Source organism: Nicotiana tabacum, chromosome 1 (assembly GCF_000715075.1).
Source record: "Nicotiana tabacum cultivar K326 chromosome 1, ASM71507v2, whole genome shotgun sequence".
In the NCBI taxonomy this organism is placed as follows: domain Eukaryota; kingdom Viridiplantae; phylum Streptophyta; class Magnoliopsida; order Solanales; family Solanaceae; genus Nicotiana; species Nicotiana tabacum.
Genome location: NC_134080.1, coordinates 149293645 through 149305916, shown reverse-complemented (window position 1 = coordinate 149305916; position 12272 = coordinate 149293645). Strand labels below are relative to the sequence as shown.

At 41.2% G+C, this 12272-nt stretch overlaps 1 long non-coding RNA gene across 1 annotated transcript; it reads left to right on the top strand.

Moving 5' to 3' along the window:
* The first annotated feature begins 6659 nt into the window (after positions 1-6659).
* On the top strand, positions 6660-8267 carry LOC142182345 (uncharacterized). Its single transcript, XR_012711168.1, has 3 exons — positions 6660-6711; positions 7044-7111; positions 8100-8267. It is a non-coding gene; the product is annotated as an uncharacterized LOC142182345 (long non-coding RNA).
* Positions 8268-12272: the final 4005 nt, after the last annotated feature.

Genomic DNA, 12272 nt, shown 5'->3' with positions numbered 1-12272 from the left:
AGGAGATTTTATTAACACATTTACAATATCCTTCAGCAATATCAACTAACACAAGCAATCCATTCATCAATTTGGGTTACCCTAACCCAGTCAGATCTTGATATCCTGCCCTTCTCTTAACTATACATATTAGACCCTATAGGGCATAACTGAAATGGGTATGGCCAATTGTACATACCTTTGTTACTGTTCAATATTACAAAAAAAACCTATGTTCCTCTACCTGAATTATAAACACTATTAACCTTCATTGACTGGGCATCTCGTACCCTTCTTCATCTTGCTTCCTTTGCTTGCAGAAACTTGTATTTATCTTCGTAATCTCTCGTTGTCTTTTACCATAAAGGTGGATAGGCATTCTTTCCTTAAGGCTTATTATCAGGTAGCTTACACCTTTCAGTATACTCATGATCTGCTAAAGACCTCACATTTACTTATCGTAGGCATCATACAAAAATTTAATTCCTCTTACTCAATTCTTCCAAAACTATCTCTCTTTCCAACCTTCTTTCCGGATGTAGGTATTGTCTTATTACGAATAAAATAGAATTTAGAAATTTAAATTCTTATAAGTGAGCTCTACCACACGATCTAGAGTAAGAAGAAATAGTGACAATCCTAAATGCCCTGTAGCCTCCTGCTTATAAGTGTGGTGCATGACACACCAATAAACAAGACTCTACTAGACACGTCTTGTAGACACATATTTACCATGAAAATGATAACAATGAAATTTGTAAATGAGATTCTAAAAATACATGATCTATTCCTGAGGTAGTTTTTAGGGTAGTTGATGCTAAAAATGCTAAGTATAGTGATAGAATACGAGCTAAATCGAGGTAGTAGGCAAACCAAAAGGGCTTGTTGCCTGAGCACGGAGCAGGCCGATGGAGGCCTCGGGGTCGAGGCTTGAGCAAAGATTGAACTATCTGGAACAGTCGGGAAAGGGATAACAAACAGAGATGCATTAAGTAAGGCTCTTTATGGTCATTGCACAGCTAGACGGGCGAAGAACATGTAAGAAAACGATAAATGCAAGGTTGCCTCAGGCCAATGAGAACAAATAACTCAAAAGAAAGAAAGAGGGAGAGAGATATTATTGCACTTGTGGAGAAATGGAGCAACATCAACCCTTTACAAAGTGGAGCGAGCCCCTTTTATATAGATGGGGAGACTCGGCTACAAGTATGTGGGGGTTAGCTACAAAGTACGGCGATGGGATGGCCTGAAGTGATACTTCAGCGTAGGCTCCTGGTAGGCCGCATTTGTCAGGCGTAGCCATATGCCTAGAGGGGTTCTTCCTCTATCCTGGCTTCGTTCTTTGTTTCCTCTGAGTTGGGCTTCGACGAGCCCTAAGGTCGAGAACGAGGTCGCGACCTCCTACCCCTGAAATTGCGAGGCATTCTTCCGGAATGTCTTGACAGCGGAAAATTAAGTCCTCTGATTTCACCATGTACAGATAGTCTCCACGTTTCCCATATCGATGATGCGACCCTGGCTCGTGCTTTTCGACCTTATTCATTGCATTCTTTGATTTTTTCTTCCCAAGGTGTAAGTACCGCCGCCGGTTCAGTTTTAGTAGGTGCATTAACTGCGCTCGTTGGTCAGTCTTCCAAAGTATGGATGACTGTGCCGTAATCCCCTCTAAATGGGGATGTCTTGGCTTTGTTTTTCACCATCTCAAAGTTTCTGTTGGCTTGCTTGCCTTTTTTTATCTCCTTCTTTCCCCATTTGAACATCATGTCTATGGCTTATGGTCTTAAAGCCATTTGGAGGAGCTTCATTGGACTGTCTTGTGGACTTCTGTTGGGGCTCCATTTTGCCGAACACATACGCATCGTCCTGCTATCACCGCAATTATCGATATGCTGGCCCTTGTCGCTATTACTGTCGGGCCGAGATGGTGGTGGAGGGAGATTCGGTTCCTCCTTTATGTAGATAGTTGCTCAGACTATGCACCGGTGCTCACTCTTCTACTCGGGATTGGTGGGTCTTCAACTTTGACTTCGGCAGGCCATGTCTCTTTTCTCTACCTACTCTGCATCCCTTCCTTTTCCTCTTCTTCATCTTCTCCAGCGAGAATCCCTTGGGGGATTAAGCTGGGAACCTATGGGAGGTGGGTATCGAAGGAGTCACCCTCAAGAATATGTGCTCGAGGGTGGGGCGCCCGGGGGTGCTGAGACTGGAGATGAACCCTCGAGGGTGGACAGGGCGCCCGGGTTTCATCATATCAACATCCTTCTGCTCCTCCGCTTTGGGTGTAGACTCCAGCGGGTTTTTGTAATTGTATTTAATGACCCCTCGAGGACTGCTTGTACACAAACTTTCATGAATAAGAAATGAACTTCGTTGATTTCTGCTTTCGAATTTGCTTTGTTTCTGTATGCTTTCATGCCCTTCGAGGTTCTTCGAATGTCTCCTTTTTTGTTATTGATCGCTGATATCTAGATTTGGATGCAAGTGTTTATTTCGATCTTTTGCCGATCGACATGGGTCTTTTTCGATCCCATCATCATACTTCGGGACAATTCTGGATCGATCGGATGGGTCGAGGCTATTGAAGTTCCCCGAGTTGTTAGGAGATCATGCGTTGAGTTCTGGGGCCTCCGGGGGTGCTACTCCGGATGCAGGTCATCTTCGGGTACCTGGGCATCCCCATTAGTCTAGATGTAGATGGCCCCCTTTAGGCTGTATAAGATAGACTTTTGCTGAGGAGCTTGCATGTATTTGGGCGCCTCCTGGGACCTTTGCATAGCTTTCACGATCGGAGCCTCTTGCGTTTACTCCTCCTTCTTAAAAAGAGTGAGTTGTGAGATGAGTTGCTTGCCTTGCGTTGAGTGCCGACATTGAGAGCTCATCGGGGTCCAACTCTTTTTGGGCTGGGGTTTCTCGATGTAGAATGCTGCCTCGAGCATGGGGATACTACAAAAAACTCTTCGAGTTATGATTCCTTTTTGGAGGATGCTTCCGGGATCGAACATCAACCCGTCGATATGTATCGAGGTTGTTGGCTTCCCGGGGCTTTCCTCGAGCAGGTGAATTGTTGCTGCTTCTCGCATATATATGGAGTGGTTTCGGCTTCTTTGCAAGACTTTACTACTTTCAAATATCCGCCTTCCCATTCTAGTGCAGGGTACTGTATCTTTCTAGGTGCGGAAGTATTGGTGCGCACCTTTGTATTGGCCTGTCAGTTTCACCATAGCCATAGAAACTTCTCTAGGGCCGATCCGTCTAGGGGCCGGGGGTGATGCACCCGGTGATCAGGAATCAGGTGAGTTTGCTTTGGAGACGGCACCTTTGCTAAGGGGAGAACATCTGGAGATGGTGAGGAGATACTGTGGGTGGAGCAAAGGGATAGCCCTACAAGCGCTCTCCCCCGACGAGGGTATTGCAGATTCTACTGATGGATTCCTGAACGTGTATTTATATCCTTTAGCCTTTGGCCCTCTTGATAGGATTGTAGTTGAATTTTGTCTGAAGTATCGGGTCACTCTAGCGCAGATTCATCCGTCATTTTGGCGAACGATATTGATGATGAGGTTCTTCACGGAAAAGGCCGGGCTTGAATTCACGTTTGATCATCTTGGCCACTGTGGGCAAAATCATCAACATATACAAGTTGATCAGGTGGTGGTACGTATATAATGCTGTAACCTTTTCCCATATCCCATATATATATATATATATATGTATACACACACACACACACACATATATATATATATATATACGTGTATATAACGTCGTCTGAGTCATGGGTAAATGCACATGTATGCATGAGAAATACGTTAAGAAAATCTCTTGAAGTGTCATAAGACCATTTTGCCTTTGAATAATACCATGAAGTAAACTTTTTCAACATACGTATTTCTCTGAGACCCATGAACAGACGATAGAATAATAGGGCACATGAAGAATCAAGAACATATGAACATCTAGTATTCTATGAATAGAGTCATTTATGGAAGTTCTGCATTTACTCGTTTCATTTGTATCGTATGGGTCATGCCAAAAAATATAAGGGATAGCCTTATCATACCTGAGTTGATTCTCTTGACCACCCTTCTAACATACGTCAATTGCAACAAAAATGTAATGGCGGATCGAAGTGGAGGAGAATCTGTAATATATTCTTGAGAAAGATTGCATCGTACTCCCTTAGAATCGCAAAATCCCGCTGCTATAATGATAAATAGTTTCATATGAATTATTGACGAAGGATTCACGTTACCTTTGTAACGTTATATTACTGATGTTCTATTTGATGGTGATCTATGTCTTTAAGGCATAATAGTCTCTTTTCCTAGATTGGTATATGATTCATATTAAAGACTTTGTCCAATTCTCAATTCTTGCCACATTTCTATTTAACTTAAATAGTCATACATGGGGATTTGGGGATGCTGCCACATGGGGAGGTTGATCTTATCAAAATATATCCCCAATTAACGCAAAATTGAGAATTATTCCCACTTACATAAAATATTACTCACTTTCCACATACCTTATACACCTTACTATTATGATCATGTGGTAGCTCATATAGTGCTAGTCCATAAATACCGAGTATTTTAGCTCGAGCCGTATTTTATCCCAACATGCCAAACTTGGATAAAAATTCATTTTCTTTGACTTGTTTCCCCTCTCACCTTCACGAATTTACTTATTACATGTTTTAAATAGCATAATCCTTATAATCTCCAAATAATCTTTTCCTTGGACTATTGTGAATTACCTAACGACAAATTCAATGTACAACACTACAGGGTGCAACATCGTCAATGTAGTATTGCGGGACATGACATCTCACTTTCAGGCTCCGATTAATTTATTTATGGTGTATTTTCATGTACAAAAATATGGGGTGTAACACCTTACTTACTTACCTTCATACCCTTTTGCTCGTTGGGTAGCTTCTAAGATGATATTTTGATTGTGTAACGACCCGACCGGTCGTTTTGAGCTCCGGCGCTTCATTCGGCAGTTTGAGGCCATGAGCGGCTTCATCTCAGGTATATTGACTTGTGTGTATGGTCAGAATTAAAATTCAGGAAGTTTGGAGTCAAATCTAAATGGAAATTCTCATTTTGAAAGCTTAAAATTGAAGAAATGAACTAGGATTGGAATTTTGAGTAAACGACCTCAGAATTGGGATCCAAAGGTTCCAGCAGGTTCGTATGATGATTTCGGACTTTGGCGTATGCCCGAATCGGGTTTTGGATAACCCGGGAGTGTTTTGGCGCCTATTGTGGAAGATAACATTTTTGAAGAAAATGCATCAGTTTGGTTTAAAATGCATTTCAGTGTTATTGATGTCCGTTTGGGATTCCGAGACTGGGAGTAGCTCCGTATGGTGATTCTGGATTTGGGAGCGCGATCGAAAGTGAATTCGGAGGTCCGTAGGTCATTTTGGAGCCGTTCGGCTAAAGATGGAAAATTAAAGGTTTTTGAGAAAATTTGGCCAGAAGTGGAAATTTTAATATCGGATTTGAAATTCGAATTTTATGGTTTGGATAGCTTCATTAGGTTATTTGGGACTTAGGAGTGTGTCCGGAATATCTTTGTGTTGAAATATATGAATTATGGGAAAAAATTGAAAATTTTTGATATTTAATATTGTTAAAGTTGACTTTGGTCAACATTTTTGGTAAATGGACCCGGACCCGTGATATTTCGGTCTTGAAAGGTCCATAGAAAAATATGGGAGTTGAACGTGTTTTCGGAATCGAATTCCGAGGTCCCAGGCCCGAGAAATGAATTTTTTCGTGAAATTGTTTTCTGAAAATGTTTAAGGAAAATGAAAATGAAATTTGATCAGAAAGTAATGGTATCGGGCTCGTATTTTGGTTCCGACGCCCGGTACAGGTCATATATGTTGGTAAAGCGCTTCCAGTAAAGTTTGGTTACAAACGGACGTTGTTTGACGGGTTTCGGCCTTAAATTGGAAAATTTGAAAGTTTATGAAAATTGAAAGAATTCTTGGATTTAAGGCTCAAATCATTGATTTTGATGTTATTTTGGCGATATGATCGCTCGAGCAAGTTCGTGTGATGTTTTAGAGTCAGTGTTCATATTTGGTTTGGAGCCCCGAGGGCTCGGGAGTATTTCGGAGGTGTCTCGGAGTAATTTCGGACTAAGGAAAAATTGCAGAAAATTGCAGAAAATTCTGTTGTGCCCAGAAAATTTTAGGTGCGAGTAGTCCAGTTGGGAAGCTCATATCGTGTAATCTATAAGAAATAAGAAAAAGTGCAAAACACGAAAGTTGTAGCCCATACATTCTAGTTTTTGGAAAGTTAAACCATTAGCGATTTGGATATCATCTCAGAAAGTTACGATGGATTGAAAAGGGCTGCTGGAGCAATTTCGGCAGAATTTACGATGCACTTTAGAAGCTCATATCTCGGGATATATAAAGAGTTATATAGTGTACAACCTATCAAATTAAAGATCTTTGAGTCTAGTTTCTATATCTTCAAACCGTTTATCATTCAGATATTTATACAAGACGTTATGGGTGTTTAAACAGAAGGTGTCCGATAAGGAATAATTTTAATAGGATGTACAACTTGTATAGCACAAGTGCAAGGTACAACTCGACAAAGTACAAGCAGATTCTTTTATACATGGATTTAGCTCACTTTTCTTCATTTCTTCAAAGTATGGACGATTTTTGGGGAGCTTCAATAGGGGATTTTCATCATCAATGTGAAGGTAAGTTATCCCCACCTATTTTGAGTTAAGTACATCAATTATGTATGGATTTGAGCATGAAAATTGTAGAAAAATTGAGGATTTAGGCCTAGAGATTTGAAAATAAGATTTGGTGATTTGAGGGGTCAAATGAACTCCGATTTTGGTTAATTTTATATGTACGGACTCGTGGCGAGACGAGGAATCCGGTGATGTGACTTTCGTAATTTTTCAAGAAGTGGGCCCGGGGCTTGGGTTTTGCAAATTTCGTGATTTTCGATATTTTTCGAGTCTTTTCGATTGGGTTATATTCCCTTAGCCTATTGTAATATATTCCTTGTGGTTTTGGCAAGATTCGACGCGCGAGGAGGTCGATTCGAAAGGAAAGGGCATCGCGGAGTAGACTTTTGGCCATCTTGAGGTGAGTAATAGATGTAAATGTTGTTCTGAGGGTTTGAAACCCCGGACTTTCATATCGTAACACTATATTGAGGCGTGACACGCACTCCATGGTGAGTGCGGGGTCAGATACTATTGGGGATTGTGAGTTGGTGCATCCCGTGTGATGTTTATACTATACTGGTGATTGATACACATACTTCATTGATATTACTGGGCTTGATGCCATGTTTGGGGCCTTGTGCCGATTTGTAAAATCCTTCAAGGATTGATATTACTGCTTAGCATGATTTGCATATCATTTAATTTCAGTCCAAGGTTTTAAATGCTGTTTTGCAAACTCAGCCATAATTTTAAGTGTTGAAAACTTAAATGATATTTTTAAATGTATTCCGGGCTGGGAACTTCTGTTTTGTAAATGCCCAAGGGGCTTATTATATTATTTTCTGGACTGATTATAAAGTGACTTGAAACAGTGGTAACAATGACACTGTGTGATATACTTGAAACAGTGGTAACAATGACACTGTGTGATATACTTGAAACAGTGGTAACAATGACACTGTGTGATATACTTGAAATAGTGGTAACAATGACACTGGATGATATACTTGAACAGTGGTAACAATGGCACTGTATGATATAAATTGGTCAGGTAACAATGGCTGACCGGTCAGGTAACAATGACTGACCAAGATATTGCGCTTGGGCTGTAGGAGCCCCTCCGGAGTCTATACACACCCCCAGTGAGCGCCGTCGACTATAAATAAATATGGATGGCTCGGGCTGCACGCTGCAGTGGGTACTGGAATGTACCATCATATGCATTGCATTGCATTCATGTATTTGTATTTATACTGGTGTTTAGCTGCTCAGTTCCATATGTTGTTGTATATTCGGATTATAGCCTACTTTGTGTATTTACTGGATTTTCTTATCTTCGGACTGTAGTTACTTTTATTAATCACTGGGTCGGAGTACTCACTTTACTCCCTGCACCTTGTGTGCAGATCCAGGGCAGTCTCAGGCTCAGTAGATCCAGTTGATCAGCAGATCCAGCCTCTAGGAGTATCGAGGTAGCTGCACGGCGTTCGCAGCCATTGATCTTCTCCCTCCTATCCTATCTCTTTATTTCCGCATTATCGGACTTTGGATATACCGTGTATTAGGATGATATTCTGTATTTTAGAGGCTCAGATTCGTGACACTGGGTCCTAGTGAGACTATATTGTGTATTTTGTTAAAATCTTCGGTACTTTAATCTTGCTTAATTGATATTTCTTTCCGCTATTTTTGATAAATTGGGTTAAGTGTTGAATAATGGTCGGGCTTGTCTAGTAGTGTGTTGGGCGCCATCACGACCGGGATTTGGGTCGCGACAGATTGTCTGCCCAGTGGCACTCTCTTTTGCCTCTATAACCCTCATACGGTACCTTTAACTACCCCAACTCCTATCTTAATATTTCTCAAGGTTACTATGTCATATTGGCGAGACTAAATTCCCCGTGTTGGGATTTACTATGTTTATCTTGCATAATCTATTGATTTGTCTGTATCTCCGTGTTTAGCCGTAATTAGGCTCTTCCTAAATCAATTGCTAACTACTCGTTGGTCCATTCTCATATCAATATTCTGCGTAATATTTATTGGGTTATTTACTTTATCTTAACTTACCTCTCGCACTAACCCTTTATTTATCAATAATATCCCAGGAAAGAACCCTTACTTCCTCTCTTTGACGTCGTGTTTGCATAATTTTCTAGAATTGTAGCATATCAGTAGGATTTGGATAAGTGCAATCTCATCCCTTTTCTCATTTTTTTCTCACATTCTTCCTTCACCAATCCAAAATTACTAAAACCCTTAAATCTCACTTAATGCCACATCATTTAATATTCCCCCTTTAGGGGAGTACTAAGATTTAGCGCTACGACGATCTACCTATTGATGTTTTACCTCTTCATCTTTGGCGTCTTCTCACATCATCGATGACCCTTTAAGGCTTCCAATGCCTATATTTGTTGTACTCATATATAGCTGTACTATTCTAGAGTGCACCATCTGGGGGTCTCACAATGAGATCTATTAGAACATTTGCAATATCCTTTAGAAATATCAACTAATGTAAACAATCCATCCATCATTTTTGGTTATTCTAACCACTGCCGGGTCTTAATATTCCGTCCTTCTCTTAAACCATATATGTTCGCTCCCATAGGGAATAACTAAGATCGATGTGGCCAATTGTACATACCTCTATTACTGTTGAAGGTAACTCAAAATGCTTATATCTCTCTTCCTTAATTGTAGATAATGTTCATCTTTACTAACTGGGTACCTTGTAACCTTCTTCACCTTGCTTCCTTTACTTGTTGCAACTTGTACCTTCTGATTCTCTCATTTCTTTTAACCATATGGGTGGATAAATATTCATGCCTTAGGGATTCTCAACAAGAAGCTTACATGTCTTAGTAAACATATGATCTGCTGAAGACCTTACATTTACTTATTACAAGCATCATGCAGAATCAAGTTCCTCTGACTCAACTCTTCAATAACTACATACAATCCCTTACCAACCGTCTTTCTAAATGTAGGCATCGTTGTATTATTAATAAAATAGGGTATAGGAAATTGAGTTTTTACAACTGAGTTCTACCACACAATCTAGAGTGAGAAAAAGAGTGACAATCCATGTAGCCTTCTACTTATAAGTGTGGTGCATAACACACCCATAAATAAGACTCTTCTACACACGGCTTGTGGACTCCATAGGACAGAACTGCTCTGATACCACATTTTATCACGACCCAAACCGATGCACTGCGATGGGCACCCGGTACCTTACTCAACCGAGTACCAACGTAACATATCTTTCATATCATTCTATCATAGGTAAATGAACTGAAGTAAAGCATGAGGGACTACAAACTTATACATATGAAGTACGGGCCTATGAGACCAAAATAACCGCTCGTGTACTGAACATAGGGCGACAAGCCCATACAATCTTTTACATGCATGACATATATCTACAAGCCTCTAAGAATACATAATTTTCATAAAGGTCGGGACAGAGTCCTGCCATACCAAACAATACACGTCTAAATCTTACTAAACAAACAAATAACTCCGAAGCAAATGGAGCGCACCAACATATTCCGCTGAGCTGATAGATTGAGGGCTCTCGACCTGTCTATTGGGACCTGCGGGCATGAAACGCAGCGTCCCAGGAAAAAGGAACGTCAGTACGAATAATGTACTGAGTGTGTAAGGCACATAAATAAATACATAAGAGACATGGAAGACATATAGAGTACATGACTCAACTTGTAAGTCTGAATAACTTTGTAAATCATAAATTACTTTTAGCGTCATGCATATGCATATGAATGTCATGTTGTGCATAGGTACATGTTTCATAACATCATCAGCCTCTGAGGGCATCCCATCATATCATATCGGCCACTGCAGGCAAAATCATCACCGTATACCAGCTGATCAAGTGGTGGTGGGTATATATTGTTGTAACCTTTTCCCATATATATATATACGCGTATATAACGTCGTCTGGTTATGGGTCAATGTACATGTATAAATGAATGCAATGCATGAGAAGTACGTCAATAAAATCTCTTGGAACATCATAAGATCATTATGTTCACCGTGAAAATGGTAACAACAATAAAATTTGTAAATGGGACTCTAAAAATACGTGATCTATTCCCGAGCTAGTTGTTAAAGCAGTTAATACTAAGAACGCAAAGTGTAATGGTAAAATGCGAGCTAATACGAGGCAGTAATCAAACCAAAGGGGCCTGTAGCCCGAGCTCGAAGATGGTCGATGGGACCTCGGGGTCGGCATTGGTATCGATCTCAAACTATCAGGGATGGTCGGGGATGGGATAGTAGTTAGAGGTATGATTAAGAAAGGCTCTATATTGCCAATACTAAACGATACAGTGAAGAACAAGTATGAAAATAATAAATTCGAAGGAGGTCTCGAGCCTGCGAGGATGAAACACTTAGAAGAAAAGAGAGAGATATATATTATTGCACTTGTGGAGAAATAGAGCAACATCATCCCTTTACAAGGTGGTGCGGTCCCCTTTATATAGGAAGGGAGACTCGGCCATAAGTATGTGGGGGTCAGTTACAAAGTACGGTGATGGGATGGCTTGACATGATGCTTTAGCATACACTCTAGATAGGCCGAGCCTGACAGATGTAGCCATGTGCCTAGAAGGCTTCCCCCCACTGTCCTGGCTTCGTTCTTCGTCTTCTCCGAATCAGGCTTCGACGAGTCCTAAGTTCGAGAACTCATCGTGATCCCCTGCCCTCGAGGTCTTGGGTCATACTTCCGGAATGTCTCAACAACAAGAAATCAAGTCATCTGATTTCACCGCGTACAGATAGTCTTCGCATTTCCCATAACGAAGTGATGGGAAATGATTCTAACACTTGACTCCTCGACCTTCTTTCGGCAATGCCATATCGATGCTGCAACCCCTGGCTCGTGCTTTTTGACCTTATTCACTGCACTCCCTGATTATCCATTTACATGATTCTGTTTTTGGAACTTAGCCTGCCAATTGTTAGCCCTTCCGAGGGGATGGTGCCCTTAAGAGTAGGTCATCGCATGTTGTCCGACTATAGAAGAAAGGACTGCTATCTTGTCAAATCCCTTTATTAGGGGTGCGTTACTTCGCTAATAATCTCGCTGACGGGACCTTTAGGCTGAAAAACCCGATCGAGGAGAAAGAGCTCGGCGGGTCCCGCGGAGGCCTCTGTTCACAAAGTGGAGTTTAGGATTTCTGTATGCCTTGGCTGCCTGCCTGCATGTAGGTTAGTAAAAGGAAAGAAGAAACAAAGGAGCGGAGTAGTTATTCCCTGTTGTGGGTGTGCAGGCGACGTTTTTTGAGGTCGGTTATATTCCTGCCATATCGAGGGGCGAGCCTTAATGCAGGCTTTTGCTGCATTAAACCAGGCTCAGCCGAAGATGCGGTTCTGCTTAGCCTCTGATCACTTCGAGGGCGGAGTCGTCGATGTCGGTGATGGTTTACATGTTGAGGGATTTCCTCTCATCGCATGTAGCATTTAGTCGAATGCCTTAGTCCCACCTTTGTCAGGGAGTTTCACCCTTTTGGCGGAGTGGGGTCGAAATCACCTCTGGGCGGTGCGCC